Consider the following 20670-nt stretch of genomic DNA (forward strand, 5'->3'; position numbering starts at 1 on the left):
CTCTTCTTCCTTCAAGTATTTTCTCAAATATCGTCTGTACACCTAGGTCTACCCAGACAAGCCCACTTAAAATTACTCCTCAGCCACATCACTGACACCGCTCACCCTACTTACCCTGATTTATTTTCCTCCATAGCACTTAGTAAAATCTAATAAACATTTACTTAATCATTTTCTTTATCATCTGTATAGTCCCTCCAGGATGTAGGCAGAAATTTTTGTCTGCTTGGTTCAACGTTGTTTCTCCAAGGTCTAGACCATAGATAGGACCTGGCACAAGATAAATATTCAACAGATGCCTACTGAATGAATGAATTTGCTTGCTGAGGCAGAAAGAGGAGCCCCTAGAGCTGTGGTAGGCCTGGAATTGTGATAGTCCCTGTTACATGCTTTTTACTCCATGCTTTTCTGTTCCATTTTCTGCTCCATTTTGGAATAACTTGGCTAAGTTAGCCTTAGCTACAGGACCAACCTTACACAAGCATTTATTCTAGACATTTCAATCCTCCAAATGAACTGCTTGCTCCCAAATATTGCCCTACTGGCCTGGCAAATGTCCCAAGTAGTCACTCCAGCATATTTATCCAAGTGAAATGATCTTACAGAGAATACCAAGAGTAAAAATAATAACAGATGTCTGTTCAGTGTTCACCACATGCCAAACACTGCACTGAGCATTAATGTGCATGAACTCATTTCATTTCTCTACCAACTGTATATGAATGAGCGGGGACTGTCATTAGGCTCCTGTTACAGCGGAGGAACTGTGAATTTAGGCCCTCGATTGTGGAGGCAGAAGGGGGCTTATTCCGGGGAGAGTGTCCAGGGAAAGGAATGGCATATTTGAAGGTTTAGAGGGAAAGACGGGTGTGATGTATGGGGGTTACAGAAGGTGTTAAAAATGGCAGGAGTGGGCAGTACATGTGAAAAGAATTCAAGTTGAGAATGGAAGATTCATAGCTATAAAGACTTTAGGTCCACCTGCCTAGAAATTCCTACACATATGTTTTGGTTAATATTTTAAAAACCTTTGGATTTATGAAATTCTCCTATCACTATAGTTATGCCTCCACCTTACAGGGAGTTTGTCAGTTGTTTTCACCTAAAGTTCTGGTGTTTTTCTGGGCATCTTAGGTTTAAAAAATGTGTTTCCCTTCCCCATATGCTTATAATTTTGTTTTTGCTGATCTCCAGAGACCTTTGTGTTATGAAGAAAAGTGACACAATACACAGCTACTACTCTGCTCTTAGGTCATAAAATGGAACGCGGCATCACAGAAGATTACATGATAATGTATTTGTTAGGATTACTACAATACTTCAGTTGAAGATCAAGCAGGAATGCTAAAGGGGATAGTTTTTACTTAATTACAAAAATCTAAAACAGTTTTTAGGGATGAGTTCAAAAGAAAAACCCACAAAACTTAAGCTGGTAAGAAAAATAGCATTTATGTAAGTCTTTCTGGATTTTTGTCTACTGGTAGCAAAAGTGTTTTTGATGTGTGAGATGTATGGATAATTAGTTTACATAGATTTTATTGTTGTAATGTGGCAATTTGTTTAGAGAAGTAGGACAAAATATAAAATATCAGAGAACAAATATAAAAGTTGACAGTTGGACCCACACTCATAATAAACTGAAATCATAACCCTTGCATACTACTCTAGAAGATACTATCAGGCATTCAGAAAATGAACTTGATGGCAGAATTTTTATGAATACTAGTGGGAAGTCAGTTCTCCAGATTCGCCTATTCATTTAACCAATACTGATTGCCAGTTTGTGCCAGGCACTGGTATAGGCACTGGGAATACAGCAGTGAGCAAAACAAAGACTTTGATGTGTGGTTTACATTACAGTGGAGAAAAACAGACAATGAACAGTCAATTAATATAAATATATGTAAAATGTCAGATGGTGATCATATTTAAGCAAATGACTAAGTGACAGATGATATGGGTTGAGGATAATGTGACTATGGAAGGTAAGTATCAGCGGGTAAAAATTAGGTTACCCACTAAATGGCTGACCAGGCAGCTGGCAGAGTGTGGTGGAGCATTCCATGACTTTACATTTCTGGTGTTCCCTGTACTGTTTTCACCTGGAACTCAATGTATGACCCTGGGTACATGATATTTTCTGAGCCCCAGTTTATTGAGTTGTAAAAGGAGAGGGCTATGTGAGTGGGTCTTTGAGGCCGTCTCTGGATGTGCATTTCTGGCTCCATTCAAAATCGGCTGAATGCTTAGCTGTAAACAGGCAAAGCCCCGAACCTGAGCACTTAGTTGAGAAGTCTGGAGGAAGGTGGGCTCAGAGAGCATGATGGTTATTAGGGCTGTCAATAAATACAATACTTTAGTTCTCTTTCCTTGGGCTGAGTAATGGTCCCCAAAGTTACCAGGTGCTAATCCCTGGAACCTGTAAATGTTACCTTATTTGGAAAAGGGTCTTTGCAGATGCAATTAAATGAGGGGTCTTGACTTGGGAGATTATCCTGGATTATCAGCATGGGCCCAAAGGCAGTCACACGTGTAATCATAAGAGAAGAGCAGAGGGAGAGTTGACACAGCTAGAGATGAGACTGTATGGAGACAGAGGAGAGATTTGAAGATGCTGGCCTTGGAGACTGGAGTGAGGGGCACAAGCCAAGGAACGCTGGCAGTCCCCAGGAGTGGGAAAGAGGTGAGGAGTCCCCAAAGGGAGTGGGGCTCTGCCGACACCTTGGTTTTAGCCTAGTGATACTGATTTTGGACCTCTGGCCTCCAAAGCCATAGATGAATAAATTTCTGTTGTTTTCTCTACCCAGTTTGTAGTAATTTGCTACAGCAGACTCAGGAAACTGGTGTAGCAGGATTGCACTTCACTTCCCTGTCCACTTGAAATTAGATGTGGCCATGTGGCTGCTTGGACTGATGGCAGGCACTCCAGTGGGTGGAGGTGGTGGTGTCTTTAAGGGTCAGCATGGGCTTTACCAGGCACTCTTTTCCCTTTGATGATGAGACCATTTGGACAGGGGCTGCCCAGTTAGCCTGGGTCTCCAAGGGATCATCATGAGCAGATCTCCCCTCTTGACTCATAAAGGACATGAGTGTGATTGAAAAATTAACCTGTGTTGTTAAAGCTCCCAAGACTTGGGGATTTTTCTGCTAGCCTGTCTTGACTGGAGGCAAGGAAGCTGGTTGGATGCTATGAAATATTCACAGTAACACTCTCTTTGTTGTACTGTTTGCTCTTCAGTGGTCCTCTGGGTCTCTTGAACTCTCCTCTCCAGCATCACACCAAGCCAGGACAACCTCAAACCATGTCCTCCAGATCACTGATGTCCCATGTGATAGTGATATTCCAAGGTTCTGTGGTTGAATAAGGAGAAACACTGGGCTAAGCAAGGAGAAACAGTTTCCCTCACTGCCAGACTTCTCAGTGGCTTCCATATGCTAATGTGTAGTATGAGTCACTAGGAGGAGGATCTGGCATTGCTACGGAGTGAATATTTGTTTTTCCCCAAATTCATATGTTGAAACTTTAATCCCAGTGTGATGATGTTTGGAGGTGGGTCCTTTAGGGGGTAATTTGCCCAGATTTTAAAGAGAGTGGTGCCCTTCTATGAAGAGCCACAAGAGAGCTTTCTCTCCCCCTCTCTCTCTCTCCCTCTCTCTCTCTCTTTCCCTCTTTCTCTCTCTCTCTCTCCACCTCCCTCCCTCTTTCCCTTGTGAAACAGAAAGAGGGTTCTTACCAGAGCCCAACCATGCTGGCACCCTCATCTCAGACTTCCAGTCTCCAGAACTGTGAGAAATTAATTTCTGTGGTTTAAGCCATTCAGGCTATGGGTTTTTGTTATAGCAGTCCGAACTGACTAAGACACTGTTTTAAGGACCTTTTTGGCATTGTGAGGTGTTGCACTGGGTTGTGATACTTCCTCTGTCAATTGTTAACACACCATGTTCTTTCAGCTAACTAACCTGGGGTGGCCTAGAATAGGATAGTTTTAAAACAGCTTCTGGGCCCTGGTTGAGTAGCTCAATTGGTTAGAGCATCATCCCAATATACAAAGGTTGTGTGCTTGATCCCTGGTTGGGGCACATACAAGAAGCAACCAATGAATGCATCAATTAGTGGATGTTTCTCTCTCTCCCTTCCCCCTTCCCTCTCTGCCTCCCTTCCTCCCTCTCCCTTCTTCTTTCTGTCTCTAAAATAATAATGATAATAAAAAAAACCCCAGCCTCCTCTTCACTATGCAATAGACTATATTAAGTTGTTAGAGAGGCAAAATAATACTTTACCTGACAAATTGCAAGTAAGTTTTACCTGACAAATGAGGGAGGCAGGCTTTAGGCACAGTGTTGAAGAAATTTACCTGAATTTTCCTTACTCCCTGCATTTACCCCCTTGAGCCTGCTCATAAGCCTGCTTGTCTGAAGGATGCAGCCAAGGGCTTGAACTTGGGAGACTGGCTCCCAGCTTTTACTTGTTTGATTTTGGATGGAATTCCCCTCTCAGTTTCCCAGATATTGTTCCATCTCTTCAATGGTTGCAATCCCAACCCTGGAGCTCTTGGAGCTCACAGGCGCTAAGAAACAGGTCCCTGCTTTTTATTAGCTATAGTCCTTGGAAAGACTTAAAGTGTTCTTTTAACATCCAAGACCACATGAATCTTTATGAGAAGAGGGAGGTTTGCCAAAATGAAGAATCAGCATGAGACTTCAAGTGACCTGACTAATAAAAAAATAAATAAATAACGATAAAAAGTGACTTGACTGGTCCCACACTTCGTGGAGCCTGGAAAAGAGCTCAGCTTTTCTGGTGTTATTGAGTACCTGCGATCAATTCCAAAAATGGGCCCCAGTTCTTCACCACTCCCTGACCCACTCGCTTTTCTGTGTAACTGTATAGAGCTCTTCCCCTCTGGGTGGGTCACTCTGGCTAACCCCTTCACTCTGACCTCAGCCATGTGGCTTGCTTTTAGGTCAGTAGTGTACCAGCTCTTTGGGGGAAAAAACAGGTCCTGATTTGTAGTGTGTGCTGATTTTTTTTTAAACCTCAGTCTACCAACAATATAATATCTGACTCATGCAGTTTCTGAATGTTTAACAATAGGCTTTTGCATACTGGAGGAGCCAGCTCCAGCAAACTGCTGCTCTGGGCCAATAGGATGTTAGTGAATATAACACAAACACAGGTTTGAAAAGCACTCATGATACAGGGCTTGCTCACTCTTGTTCCTTTGCCATTGCCATGAGAATTGCCTGGGTAAGCCTGTTGGAAAAATGAGAGCCATATGGAGTGGAGAGCCCCAGTTGCCTCAGCCAATAGCCAGCTGACCCCCAACTGACCTCAGACATACAAGTAATAAACACACCATGAAGTGTCACCGTGGCTATGTGGTCTGTTACACAGCATGACTGCATCCTTAGATAACTGATACAGTGCTTAATAGCAGCAATGCAAGCATGAGAGACGTTCCACACCTGTTTTTTTGACTCCACCCTGTTCAGATGGGCATTTGACAGGCTTCAAAGATTAATAACCTACCCTGTTCCCCCTTCACTATTGGAGGTGGAAACAGTGGTAAAAGAGCAAAGTTTTTCCTCTTTTAGAAAGTCTTTTGAAAAACTCTCCTTCTGCAGGGGTACTTCTGCTGTTAAGGCTCAGGCCTTGCCTTGGGTGTGCTTTTGCATTGGAGGAACTTCCAGAGAGGTAAGTTTGCCAGAGAAAGAGAGGCCTTGTGGGAAGGGAGAAGGCAAGAAGCTGCTTGGAGTTATCAGTTTGTAAAATAGTGTCCCTTAAAGAATGGCCTGCAAACGTGCCAGGCAGAGGGAACAACAAGTGCAAAATCCTTAAGGAAGGTATTTACAACTGGCCTAAACCCCTTTTCAGCCAAGAAAAAAAAAACATTTAGCAGATTTTTTTGGTATGTGCCGGTCACCTAGGGTATGTATTGTGGTTGGTGTGTATGGGTCTTCACTCGTGATGGTTCAGGCGGGTGGGATGTCACGCACAGACATTGTCAGGGAATAGCCCTCAGAATTAAGCACAGTTCAGTGTGCTCTGTCAAGTTCTTACTGTCAGTCTCTGCATTCTTGTGCCTGAGGGCTTTTTCCAGAGCCCAGCAAGCCTAGTCCACCCATGGCCACAGGAGCAACCCTCAACTAATGACTCTTGGGAATCAGTACATAAATACCCTGGTTTCCTCGCATTTTGGGTTGGGATGCTTCTGAGGTGTCAGTTTTGCATAAGTTCGCAGTGTTTCCCTGTGGGATTAAGCTCCAGGAGCCCACAGTGGTAGCTGGCTTGATAATACACCCTTTCTTGATTGCCTTTCCGTGTATCCAGCACTCCTACCCATGATCTCCATACCTTCTCCATCCCCAATAAGTGTTTTGTACTTGAATTCTTATCTTAGGTGCTGCTTTTGGGCAAACTTATATTAGGACTATCATAATGAAAACAAGCTCAAATTCTCCTAAGCAGCCAAAGATTAAGCAAACAGGCACAAGACAGGTTTACAACTAGTTCTATAGTTCTACTTCGGTGCTCCAGCTAACACCATGCACAGAAAGACTCACTCTGGGGCAGATGCAAAACATTCTGATAGCCGGGCCAGGTAGCCTCGTGGTTGGTTGGTCAGGTCATGGGGCATCCGTGAGATGGAGGGACTCAGGAAATCCAGGCTAGAGCCTTGAGCTGACCACTGAGCTCGTGGTGCTGGCCAGATCTTCCTACTTTGTTTCCTTCAGGGCAGTGGAGCCTTTACAATATTTCTAACTAATCACCTGTATTGAAATTCTCTCATTTTACCAATAACAATCTAGTATTTGTTTTGATAATTAACAAGGCTTTTGGATAACAATATTTTAAATAACCAATATTCAAGGTATTGCTTTTTGATTGGGATCCCTCATATTCTAGTTAACCATTCCCTCCTGGGGTATTGAGATTTGATATAGGAACTATGAATAACTTTAATACTAACTGCTTATAGGGTTTAGATTAGAATTAACTTACACACACACACACACACACACATACTTTCTCATATATACATTTATAAACACATGCACAAACAAGTCGCATTTTACACTAAACTCCCCATGCAGTATAACAGTAGAAATGACCTTGTGTATTCAAACAGTAGAGTGTGTACACTTGGTAGTGAGACTCAGAGAAACTTGCCTATTTACAGTGCCTGACATCATAGTAGGTGGTTAATTGCATCCATAAATGTAGGTACTGCCTCATGCCTGACATTGTTTTAGGTTCAAGGAATATGGTTTAAGTGAATATGGTAGATAAAACCCCTGTCTTTATGGAATATACATCCCTGTGTGAGATGCAGATATATATAACAAATGACTATATGGCATTTTAGTTTAGAGTAAGTGCTACTGAGAAAAATGAAGCAGGACAAGGAGAAAAGGAAATCCTGAGGGGGGGGTTGGGAAGGGCTGAGTGGAAGGCCCTTGCTATTTTAGACTGGGAGGCCCTCACTGATAAAGTGACATGTGAGCAAACATTTCAAGAGAGTGTGAAGATCTGGGGAAGAGAGAAGGGACAACTGGTACAACACCCTTGGGATAGTGGTGTGCTCTGCCAGTTCCAGAAACAGTACAAGGGCCATTGTGGTTGGAGTGTGGTGCAAAGGAGAGAGTTGCAGTCAGTGTGTTTGGACAGAGCAAGGGACTGGGTCATCTAGGCTTTGTGGTGACTTCAGTGGCTTCCACTTTGGGTGCAGTGGGTGCCAGTGGAGGCATGGAGTACAGGAGTTACCTAATCTGGTTGTTATGTTTTGTTGTTTTCTATTATTAGAGTTACCTGCTATCAGGTAAAAGGACCAGAATTGGACTCTGGATCTGTTTTGTGTCCAGGTTTATGCTTTGACACCCCACCATTCTGTCCTATTACCTGTCAGGTCTGTGGTCGCAGGGTCATTGAGGTATAAAAGTGATCTGAGTCTCTATGAACCCAGAATGGAAGATAAAAAAAGCATCCCAAATGCTAAAGACCCTCCTGCCTGCTCAATTCTGCAGTGCTTGCCAGCCTGGGCCATTTCTCAGCCCCTCATTCACCCCCTCCTCCCTGTTCTCTAGTTCAGCCTCATTTATAGGAAGAACTTAGAAAAAGATGGACTTCCTACAAAGGCAAAGGAGCTATCCTTTCAGAAGGTTTGGGATTTTTCTTTTGTCCTCTTTTGCCTTCTTGGGACTCATAACACGAACTGGATGAAGAATATCTTATTTCTCAAAGGCAAATGCTAGTGATATTTGGTCCAAATAACCTTTCCTGCCCTTGCTGCTTTCATTGAACTCATCATATGGGGACACGATTTACATAAGAAGTAGATCTGTAATAAATTTCCCCATAAATTCCTTCCAGCAGCATGCAAACCTTTTTAGTTCCACAGTGTGTGCTCATATAATGATCCTCCACCTGGCTTGGGACCTTTTTATGTGGGAACATTAAACTAATTTTGCTCGGAATGTGGGATGGTTTCTCAAGATGGCACACCTGATTCTAAAACACAGATCACAAGGCTCCTTGGAAAGATGGATGGATCCCTGGAGGCTCTTTAGGCTCTCCCTTGCATTCAAAACTTCTCTTGGAGACCAGCTCAATTCTGACAACCTTCTGCTTCACATTTGGTATCCCTGTGACAGCCACCGAATGATTGGGTGGGGTCAAGAAGTCAACTGACTTCCTCATATGCTTCTGCCATCACTCCATGCGTAGGTGGGGGTGGGAGCCAGTGGAGGTGTCTTGGGTCTCTGCAAGGGTGTAAAAGTGACTAGGATGCTAATAGAAGTACAAGATCAGTTAGGATACTTCACCAGGTATGGGTTAAGTGTCATATCTCATGCATGGCTTTCCCCTGGTTGAAGCAAAAACTCTGAGTAGTATGATGATCTCACCTCCTTTGCTTATGATATGAGGATATGCCTTCCTTCTGAAAACAAGTTGATTCTTACCAGTGCATAGAATGGAGCTACTGGGAGACCTAATGGGCTAATTCCTGACAGTGTTATGGCTACAGACGATATGCATTAAAGTATTTCGTGTCAGCTACCAAACGCCACCCCACACAGAAGCCAGGGATGAGTCCAGGAGATGCTTGCCATGAAAGGTCTAACTTAATGAAAGGGATCTAAGGAAATACGAAAGTATTATGTTTGCAACTGGAGAAAAAGTTAAACCAGGACCTTGTATTGTTTGTTACCTAGATAGTAACTCCTGCTGCATTCCTAACTTTCAGAAACCTCAGTTGAATCTAAATCTCCTGCTTATGCTTTGTGGGCTATCTCAGCTTAAAGCAAAGCTACATTATCCCACTTGTTATATCTGGGATGATTGCTGGGCTTTAAGTGTCGTCAGAAACCCCTGGCATGAAAGAGATTGTGAATGAACAGATGAATAGAGCAATCAAAGGGCCATCTAATCAAATCTGAGCAGATTAGAACTTCATGCAGCCTCAGACACAAAAATAGATGGAGTGCTCTGTGACATATCAGAGTTGCTCATTTGAGATGCTCATGTGACTCTCAAATGATGCTCAAGAGGCTATTCTCAGCTCTATTTTTTTTTACAGGCCATCAGTCAAATAAGTATTCATGGAATGGGATCCCAACTTCCAGTGTTGCTGTAATTTCTCTCACTGGTTTTCACTTACAAGTATTTCTCAGTGTAGGCTTTGATCAAACGTTTTCATGATGATTATTGTGGTCATTATCTAAGCAGTGGCTCTCAACCTGGGGTGATTGTTTGCTGGCATTTTTGGTTGTCACAACTGCAGGGGGCAGAGGTGATACAGGCATCTAGTGGTAAAGGCCAAGGATGCTGCTACACAGGACAATGTACAGGACAGGCCTCCACAAAGGCTTATTGGACTCCAGGTTGTGAAACCCCGATTTAGAAGGAGGCTGTTGGCAATGTTTGTTTCAGAAAAAAAGTCCCAAATTATCACTGACTTAGACCAGGTCCACATGATATCTTAAGCAGACTGTTTCAATAATTTTCTGTTGTTAATAATCAGATCACATCCCATTTATGTCCCTTACAGTGTATACTCCAGATTCCTTACCATGGCAAGCAGAGTGACTTCCTCTCAAATCTCCCCACCGAGGTCAGCATCAGGACAAGTCAGTACTACCCAAGTCATCTATCTCCATCCACTACCATCACCCTAGGAGGCGATACCTTTCTGTTACGGTAAAGAGCAAGGCTTTGAAATAGATCTGGGGGTGAAGTCCTGGCTCCTCTGTTTACTAGCTCTGTGACTTTGGCCAAGCTCTGTAACCTCTTTGAATCTATGTTCCCTTACTCATGACATCAAGATAGTTGTAGAAGCTCACAGGGTTGTGTGGGATAATGCCCTGTGTGCCTCACACATGACACATGAACACTGGGCCCTATTCTATGTGCTCAGATGCTAGTCTATTCAAACCAAAATATTACTGATACAATAATTTCCTGATTGGACTCTCTGCTTCTTTTCCTAGGATAATCTAGGATAGTGGTGTATGTATGTTCTTGTGGAGAGCAATTCAGCGAAACCTAAAAAAAAAAAATATATATTGGTCAAAGCTCTTTCTCATTCAAAAAGAGAAAAATGGCATGATTACATTTCAAGGGAAAATTATATGGGTTCTTCCAAGTGAGGTTAATTGCTATATGCAACTGAGGAATGCCAGTGAGAAAACTGACTGATTTTAGCCCAGAAAGCTAATGGCTGGATAGGTTTGAGAATAGTAATAAAAAAGTGGCCTTCTAGTCTTCCAACCTTAAATTAGATCCCAGGCTTTATTACGAAGCTAGAGGAGTTCTTTGTGGCCCCGGGGTCCAGGTTTGTCACTGCTAATGGGGTCCATCCATCACATTGCTGACTCTGCCCTAAACACAAGTTGGATGGTGCCGGTATCCACCACCAAGTTCATTCGCAGCTCTCAAATTTCTCAGTGTTGCGTCCAGAGTCTCCGCCAATCAGGCCCACCCTACAATTCTAGTTTTCTCCCACTTACTTCCCTTTCTGAGCTGCTCCAGCTGTATCAAGCCGTTCCTTAAATACACCTGTATTTTTCATGCGTGTGTCATTGCTCACTTATGCTGTTCTCTCAGCCTAGAAATCTGCCAAGTTCCCGTCCTGCCTGTGCAGATCCTACCCTTCGCTCCTCTGAAATCTTCACTGAACTCTGTCAATCAGACAGGATGGCTCAGTTCTCTGTGTTCCCTTTGAAATTTTAGTTGTATTTTTGTTAAAACATTGACTTAATTCTCCCAGTTACAAGGAGCTCTTCATTCTTACATTAATGGTGGTTTATATCAGATTAAAACTGTCTTATTCTATTTGTAATCATCTACATTTATGTCACAGTGCTTTGAAAATGGTACACATTCAACTACTGCTCTTAGTCTTTTTTCCTCAATGACAAGGGGAAACAAATTACATGTTTACTAATAAGGTATACCTTCTTCAGTATCATTAGGACCAAACAAACTAATGTGTGTTAAGACATTTTATAACCTGCACACTACTTTTCAAATAGTTTTTATTGCTATAATGATCACACAGTGCTAAAGCCCAGACACTCTTGTCACACAGACATAGTTCGGTGTGACCCCACCATTCCCTAGGTGTCATGTTGCAGGGGTTAAACACTTTGGAGAAGGTTTGAATCTAGTTACTTCTCACTCTTTGCTGCAGTTTCTTTTTTTTCCTCATTTCTATAATGGGATCTTTATGAAGATTTAAGTGAACGAGACAGTATCTGTAATTTTCATAAGCTAGAAGTTGGCACATTGGAACTGCTCAATCAACGTTAATTGTCATTATGACATATATATGTAAATCATTGCTCAGCTTGGCAAATAATGACAAAAAGTCAGAGAACCAAAACATAGCATTTCTCTCCTGCATGCATTTCTCTTAAGAAAGGGTAACATTTTGGCAGCAGAGGAGTTGTTTGTTGTCTTAGAACAGTTCCCAGAATAGAACTGGACAATTTTCTTTTGACCGCCACTGTGGCCCTATGGGCCTCTCCTTGAGCTTAGCATTGGGAAACCTGCCCTGCTGGTAGGCTGGAGAGGGTCCATTCTGCTAAGATAATAGAATGTTTCAGATTTTGGCTGACGGTAAAAGACAGATGCTGTGAAACCTTGGGTGAAGAAACATATCTCTATTTGGGTATATATTTTTTGTTACATTTTTTTCTTCTTACAAAAGAAATATATGTTCATCTCTAGTTACTATGAAATTATCCCTTATTACTTACTGTCTGTTCCATTAAATGTATATGTCTTTATACTTACTATAAGTGTTTCTTTGAAGTTTTTGCTTTATGCTTCCAACACATAAATTTTATGGTCTTCTCAGGGCACGAACTCTTTCTTTTGCCATTTTTTATCTTTCATAGGGAAGCCATTGATGGAATCATGTAAATTCCTGAAATAATCATAACAATTAAAAGCATTTTTCCATTACAATTATAGATATGGGAATAGGTAGGTTCATAAATCCAGACACCTCTAGGCAGGAGCTAGGTAGATGTCCCGCAGAAGCTGGTGGGTCAGGTGGGAGCTGCATGAAGTGAATGAGTGCAGGCTCTGCCCAGGGATGAACCTTCAGCCTCCGCTGATAGGTGTTATGCGCAAATGCAAGCTGGGCTTGCCATTCAAGTAAAGGCAGAAATGAAAAAATTGGAGTCATAATTCTGGTTCTTGAATGTTGATGACTATTTAAGTTATTTTTAAAACGCCATGTGGAGGAAGATGGCGGCAACATAGGTGGGAGCAGAATTCACTTCCCCTCAGTGCCAGGGAAATACCTAGCTGATCTGAGGAGCAGAGCGAACAGCCAACAGTACTCCAGCATATACGAAGATTAGAGACCAAAGATAGAGGACACTGAAAGATCTGACGGTAAGAAGAGTGCTCAAGGACAATAAGGTCCCCGGGACCCGGGACCGCGCGGTACAAGGGCTGCAGAGGCGCCAGCCCTGGCGCAGGGGCTGCTGCAGGAGTCCTGAGAGAGGGCCAGGCTGCGCTGTGAGCAGCCAGGTGCTTGATTGGACCAGGGGGGCTTGAAAAGGAGGAATTTCTCAAAAAGAAAAAGAAAATAGAGACACTCAGGGGCTAGTTAGAGAACTCTCGGTGGTGGCCGAGGCCCCTGGCGCCCCTCCCCCCTCCGCCCCTGGACTGCGAACGGGGAACGCGGGATAAGCAGCACCGGCGCTCACCTGAGGTCCGGTTGGGCGCGGTAGCGCGCGCGCAGATTAGCGAACGGGCCCGTACATGAAACCCCGGAGGGGCGCCCACACCTGAAACCTCCGAGATCTTTTGGAGCAGAGACTAGCTGCTCCACCCACAGACCCAAAACCTCGGAACCGAGGACCGCGTGATTCGGTCCCAGGGCGGCCCCGCCCACCCGAGAGTCTCAAGCCCCGGACAGCTGGATCGGGCCCCCAAGCGTAGAGCCTCTGGCTCGGCGGCGGGCTGCGCGCTCACCAAGCGTAGGGCCGGCTGGGTGCGCACTTCCCAAGCACAAAGGGGCTGGCGAGAGACGTAACACCAAGGCGGCTGAACCAGCAGTTTGCGGCGCGCCAGCCTCCCTAGCCTGGGCGGCTCGATCGGTCGGCCGGCTGCGCGCTCAGAGCCCAAATAACGTCACAAACCCGAAGCGGCTGGATTCCCCTGCTGCGCGCGCACGCGTCCGGAGCCAAAGCGGCTGGAGCGGCCACTCGAGAGTCCCAAGAACAAAGCTGCTGGATTGGCTGATCAACGGCCTGATTGCCTGCCAGGGACCACACCTACAAAACAGTGAAGAGTGTGACCCAGGAAGGAAGAAAAGTGAAACCAATCCTTCCAACCACCGCCTCCCGTTGCACAGACAGGACAACAGCAGAAATAACCTGAACGGTTTAAAGCCAACAGAAGATTTTTTTTTTTTTCCCCCTTTTTTTTTTTTTTTTTTTTTTTTTTTTCCCTTTTCCTTTCCCCCTGAACTCCTTCTTCCTCTCTCTCTCTTTTTTTTTCTTTCATTCCTTCTTCCTCCCATCCTTTACCATTTTTATGTCTTCTTCCTCCCTTCTTTTATCTATTTCTATGTTTTAATTTTTGTTAAAATTCCTTCTTATCTTGCCTCCGATCTTTCTTTAATCCTTCTTCCCTCCTTCCTCCCTTTCCTCCTTTCCTATTTCCTTTTTCCCTCCTTCCCATCTTTGGTTTTTTTTGTTTGTTTGTTTGTTTGTTTGTTTTTTCCTTTTCTTTCTCCCCCCCTTTCTATTTTTCCCACAGGTGCGACAACAAAACCTGGAGTGCTGAAAAGACTAGAGTTAGACCGTGTTAAACACATAAACGTCAGCTCAAGACCAGTGAGCACAGGAGAGTAAGGAGACAGCACCACCGAATCCCATTGGCATTCTACCATAGAAGTTCATATCATAAACCCAGGGATTCAGAACAAAGCAATTTAAGAAGCAGAGGCCAACAAGAAGAGCCTCACAAACAATGGGAAGACAAAGAAACAATTCCCAAATGAAAGGAAAGGAGGAAGTCTCAGAAAGAATACTAACCGAAAAAGAGGCAAGTCAACTATCAGATACTGAGTTCAAAGCAATGGTCATCAGGAAGCTCACTGAGCTCTCTGAGCTCAAAGAGAACTACCAGAAACTACAAGGAAACTACAATGAACTCACTGCAAACTATATCAACATGAAAAAGGAAATAGAAAATATCAACAAGAGCCAAGAGGAAATGAAGAATACAATTTCTGAATTGAAGAACACAGTAGAAGGAATTAAAAGCAGACTTGATGAAGCAGAGGATCGGATCAGCGAGCTGGAGGATAAAGTAGAAAAAAACACCCAGAAGGAACAAGAAAAGGAAAAGAGGCTCAGAAAGAATGAAGAGGCAATAAGGGAAATGCAGGACAACATGAAACGTAACAACATCCGTATAATAGGAATTCCAGAAGGAGAAGAAGAAGAGCAAGGGATAGAAAACCTGTTTGAAAAAGTAATGATGGAAAATTTCCCTAATCTGAGGAGAGAAAAAGTCACCCAAATCCAGGAATCACAGAGAGTCCCAAACAAGAGGAACCCAAAGAGACCCACTGCAAGACACATCATAATTAAAATGGCAAATTTCCAAGACAAAGAGAGGATCTTAAAGGCAGCAAGGGAGAAAAAGGAAGTAACATACAAGGGAGCCCCAATAAGGTTAGCAACTGACTTCTCAATGGAAACGCTCCAAGCCAGAAGAGAATGGCAAAAAATATTCCAAGTAATGAGAACCAGAGGCCTCCAACCAAGACTACTTTACCCAGCAAGGCTCTCAATCAAGATAGAAGACCAAATAAAGAGCTTCCCAGACAAAAGAAGTCTAAAAGAATACAGCTCCACCAAACCAGCTCTGCAAGAGATGCTAAAGGGACTGCTTTAAGGAAAGGAAGGAAAAGAGAAAGACAGAGGAACACAGGTAGGAAATAATGGCAATGAATAACTACCTATCGATAATAACCTTAAATGTAAATGGATTAAATGCTCCAATCAAAAGACATAGAACAGCTGAATGGATAAGAAAACATGACCCACACATATGCTGCCTACAAGAAACCCATCTCAGGACAAAAGACTCACACAGACTGAAAGTGAAGGGCTGGAAACAAATTTTCCAAGCAAACGGACAGGAAAAAAAAGCAGGGGTAGCAATACTCATATCAGACAAAATAGACTTCCAAAGAAGGGCCATAAAGAGAGACCCAGAAGGTCACTTCATAATACTCAAAGGAAGAATCCACCAAGAAGACATAAACATTATAAATATATATGCACCCAACATAGGAGCACCCAAATACATAAAGAAAATCTTGGAGGATTTCAAGAAAGATATTGACAGCAACACAATTATAGTAGGGGATTTTAACACCCCACTATCAAAAATGGACAGGTCTTCCAAACAAAAGATTAACAAAGATATTGTGTCACTTAACAATACCCTAGAGGAAATGGACTTAACTGATATATACAGAGCTTTTCATCCCAAAGAAGCAAAATACACATTCTTTTCAAGTGTCCATGGATCTTTTTCAAAGATAGACCACATGATAGGACACAAAGCAACCCTCAACAAATTCAAGAAAATTGAAATCATATCAAGCATCTTCTCTGACCACAAGGGTCTGAAACTAGAAACCAACCCCAAGGGTAAAAACCCAAAACACTCAAAATCATGGAGACTGAATAGCATGCTATTAAACAATGAATGGGTCAAGAACGAGATTAGGGAAGAAATCAAAAACTTCCTGGAAACAAATGAAAACGAACTCACAACAACCCAAAACCTATGGGACACAGCTAAGGCAGTCCTGAGAGGGAAGTTCATAGCAATACAGGCCTACCTTAAGAAGTTAGAAACAGTTCACACAAACAACCTAACCCTACGCCTACAAGAACTGGAGGAACAACAACAAAGACAGCCCAGAGCAAGCAGAAGGAAGGAAATAACCAAGATCAGAGCAGAACTAAATGACATAGAGACTAAAAGCACAATTGTAAGGATCAATGAATCCAGAAGCTGGTTCTTTGAAAAGATAAACAAAATCGACAAGCCTTTAAGTAGGCTTATCAAGAAGAAAAGAGAGAGGATCCAAATAAACAGAATTAGAAATGAAAGTGGAGAGATTACAACTGATACCACAGAAATACAAAGGATCGTAAGAAATTACTATGAAGACCTATATGCTAAGAAATTTGAAAACCTAGATGAAATGGACACATTTCTAGAAAAATATAATCTTCCAAAACTGACTGAAGAAGAAGCAGAAAACCTGAACAGACCAATATCAGCAAAGGAAATTGAAGCAGTCATCAAGAAACTCCCATCACACAAAAGCCCTGGACCAGATGGTTTCACAGGAGATTTCTACAAAGCATTTAAGGAAGAACTAACCCCTATCCTTCACAGACTATTCGAAAAAATCCAAACTGATGGAAGACTCCCAAACTCTTTTTATGAAGCCAACATCATCCTAATCCCAAAACCAGATAAAGACACAACGAAGAAAGAAAACTTCAGGCCAATATCGCTGATGAACATAGACGCTAAAATTCTCAACAAAATATTAGCAAACCGCATCCAGCAATATATTAAAAAGATCATCCACCATGACCAAGTGGGATTCATCCCAGGGATGCAAGGATGGTACAATATTCGCAAATCAATAAACATAATACATCACATCAACAACAGCAAAGACAAAAATCACATGATCATATCAATAGATGCGGAAAAAGCATTCGATAAGATACAGCACCCATTTCTGATAAAAACACTCAGCCAAGTGGGAATAAAGGGAGCAGTCCTCAACATAATTAAGGCCATATATGAGAGACCTACAGCCAGCATCACATTCAATGGACAAAAACTTAGAGCTTTCCCACTAAGATCAGGAACAAGACAAGGATGCCCTCTCTCACCACTCCTATTCAACATAGTATTGGAAGTCCTAGCCACAGCAATCAGACAAGAAAAAGCAATAAAAGGCATCCAAATTGGAAAGGAGGAAATGAAACTGTCACTGTTTGCAGACGACATGATAGTGTACATGGAAAACCCTATAGACTCCACTCAAAAACTACTCGACCTAATAAATGAATTTGGCAAAATAGCTGGATACAGAGTCAATACCCAGAAATCAAAGGCATTCCTGTACACCAACAACGAAACTGCAGAAACACAAATCAGGAAAAAAATCCCATTCGATATAGCAACAAGAAAAATAAAGTACCTAGGAATAAACCTAACCAAGGAGGTAAAAGACCTGTACTCAGAAAACTACACAACACTGAAGAAAGAAATTAAGGAAGATACAAACAAATGGAAGCATGTACCATGTTCATGGATTGGAAGAATTAACATCATCAAAATGGCCATACTACCCAAAGCAATTTATAGATTCAATGCAATCCCTATTAGAGTACCCATGACATATTTCACAGATATAGAACAAACATTACAGAAATTCATATGGAACCATAAACGACCTCGAATAGCAGCAGCAATTTTGAGAAAGAAGGACAAAGCAGGAGGTATCACAATACCTGATATCAAACTGTATTACAAGGCAACGGTAATCAAAACAGCCTGGTACTGGCATAAAAACAGGCTCATAGACCAATGGAACAGAATAGAGAGCCCAGAAATAAACTCAAATCTATACGATCAATTAATATTTGACAAAGGAGGCAGGAGCATAAAATGGAGCAAAAACAGTCTCTTCAACAGATGGTGTTGGGAGATCTGGACAGCTACGTGCAAAAAAATGAAACTCGATCACCAACTTACGCCATACACGAAAATAAACTCAAGATGGATAAAAGACTTAAATATAAGCCGTAACACCATAAAAGTCCTTGAAGAAAACATTGGCAGGAAAATCTCAGACATTCCACGCAGCAACATCCTCACAGACACATCCCCTAAAGCAAGGGACATAAAGGAAAGAATAAACAAATGGGACCTCATCAAAATAAAAAGCTTCTGCATGGCTAAAGAAAACAGCACCAAATTACAAAGAGAACCAACAATATGGGAAAGCATATTTGCCAATGATACCTCAGACAAGGGCCTGATCTCCAAAATATATAAAGAACTCACACGACTCCACTCCAGGAAGACAAACAACCCAATTAAAAAATGGGCAAAGGACTTGAACAGACACTTCTCCAAGGAAGACATACAGAAGGCCCAGAGACATATGAAAAGATGCTCAGCATCACTAGCCATCAGAGAGATGCAAATTAAAACCACAATGAGGTATCATCTCACACCAGTCAGAATGGCCAACATAAACAAATCCACAAACAAATGTTGGAGAGGATGCGGAGAAAAGGGAACCCTAGTGCACTGTTGGTGGGAATGCAGACTGGTGAGGCCACTGTGGAAAACAATATGGAATTTCCTCAGAAAACTAAAAATGGAACTGCCCTTTGACCCAGCAATTCCGCTGCTGGGATTATACCCTAAGAACACTGAAACACCAATCCAAAAGAATCTGTGCACCCCAATGTTCATAGCAGCACAATTTACAATAGCCAAATACTGGAAGCAACCGAAGTGCCCATCAGCAAACGAGTGGATCCAAAAACTATGGTATATTTACACAATGGAATTCTACGCAGCAGAGAGAAAGAAGGAGCTTATACCCTTTGCAACAGCATGGATGAAACTGGAGAGCATTATGCTAAGTGAAATAAGCCAGGAAGTGAGGGACAAATACCATATGATCTCACCTTTAACTGGAACATAAGCAATAGAAGGAAAAAGCAAACAAAATATAACCAGAGACATTGAAGTTAAGAACAATGTAACAATAGCAAGGGCGGGGGTGGGGGGTGGGGGCGGGGACAGTAGGTAGAGGGGATTACAGGAACTACTATAAAGGACACATGAACAAATCCAAGGGGGAGGGTGGAGAGGGGGGAGGGAAGTGGGTTCACCTGGGGTGGGGTGAAGGGATGGGGGAAAAGGCATACAACTGTAATTAAATAACAATAAATAAATTAAAAAAAAAAAAAAAAAAAAAAAAAAAAAACCCGCCATGTGGACCAAACATGACGTCAGCAGGCTACCCTGGGCCTCCACTTTGTGATCTGTGGTGTATGTAGTCATTTTCAATTTAATAGGCAAATTAAAAATCTTGAGGAATGTGAAGGAGTGACTATTTCCTAATAGAAAGCAAGCTTAAAAGTATCTCACCAAGTAATTCCTGGACTCTTGGAACTAAGGAAATACTAAGGAAAAATATTTAGTATATGAGTAGGTCTGTCTCTGTTAATTTCTCAAATATTTTAATATGGATAATTATAATTGGGAACAAGCCAAATAATAGTCCTAACTACTAGATTTTCTTGGAAAGTTTTTTTTCTTTTGACTCATATGGCCTATGAGCTGTCTTCTCTAAACATTTCAATACATGATCAGGTTACTAGATGGTAGTGAACTGAAAATAAAGCAAAACATTTGCTAGTTATTATTAGTAAACAGAAATATTTTCATTGCCTGAGGCTAGATTAGCTTTTTGCTTCTGAGGTAGATCCTACTGTTTGCTTACCCACTATCCACTTTCCTATTCTACTTTAGCACCAGAATCTGGATTTTCGGGTAGGGAGAATAGAAATGTGTCCAGAAAACAAACAAACAAACAAAAAGCTTAAGAAAAGAAGCATTGTACTTCTGCTTCTTGCTCCTGGGTGGCCATGTGACTTGCTTCTGGCCAGTGAGAAGCCAGAAGGCCTCAATAAAGCCTTTCAAAGAGGACAGATGCACTTGACATGTACCCTTTATCTCTTCTCTTTTCTTTCTGCTTGGGGTGTGTATACAGTGATGACATAACATTTTTACCCACTCATTTCCCTGGTGCTTCTCTCTGATACTTTTTTCTACATTGGCTGAATCTTTTCATTTGTCTTTCCTTGTGGCTCTGATTTTTTAACATTATTTCCCATAGGGAAACTGTGAAGGTTTCAGTCTTACTTACAGAATGGTTGATCATAATTTGATTGTTATTATTGGTAAATAGTAATGATAAACACAGACTTCTGTGACTGCATACAAAGATGCCCTCTTTCCTGTGGCACTGATCAATATTGGGTCCTATAAATCCAGGAAATCTGTTAGATTTAATT

The sequence above is a fragment of the Desmodus rotundus genome, chromosome 1 (assembly GCF_022682495.2).
Source record: "Desmodus rotundus isolate HL8 chromosome 1, HLdesRot8A.1, whole genome shotgun sequence".
NCBI classification, from domain to species: Eukaryota; Metazoa; Chordata; class Mammalia; order Chiroptera; family Phyllostomidae; genus Desmodus; species Desmodus rotundus.